The sequence below is a fragment of the Morone saxatilis genome, unplaced genomic scaffold (assembly GCF_004916995.1).
Source record: "Morone saxatilis isolate NCDOM2014 unplaced genomic scaffold, NCSU_SB_2.0 Contig11, whole genome shotgun sequence".
NCBI classification, from domain to species: Eukaryota; Metazoa; Chordata; class Actinopteri; family Moronidae; genus Morone; species Morone saxatilis.
The window spans coordinates 19931452-19931904 of record NW_023339663.1 but is presented as its reverse complement, the minus strand read 5'-3'; positions in this window follow the sequence as shown (position 1 = coordinate 19931904).

The following is a 453-nucleotide window of genomic DNA, read 5'->3' as shown; positions in this document are numbered from 1 at the left end:
AAAATAAAATGCCACTTAAAAGGAGCAACATTTTCAATAACTTCACTGGTTCTTACTGGCCTGCTGGAGTTTTCACTAGTCTTTGGCTCCGTTCCCAGAATGCCATGTTTTGTTTCTCCTGACAATCCCATCTCTGCTCGCTATGGGCCAGCCGACTATAGTAAATGTGGGGCTTTTTTGTCTCTTCATCTCCTTTCACTCATTTAAATCCCCCAGTCTAAAGAGTAAATTCCCAGTGTCTCTTTCCTCATGTTGAATCATTCTTTCCTTGTCTGATTAGTTGAGGGACACACTGGGAAACACTGAAATCCTAAACACAAAGTAATATTATTCCCCCACAACAGTATTTTCAAAGAACATTTATCTTCAAGACATCACATAGGCATGCTTATACATGTTGTCTTGTCTGTGGTACCAAAATGACAAGTTAAGTCTTTCTTTCAGCAGGTATAA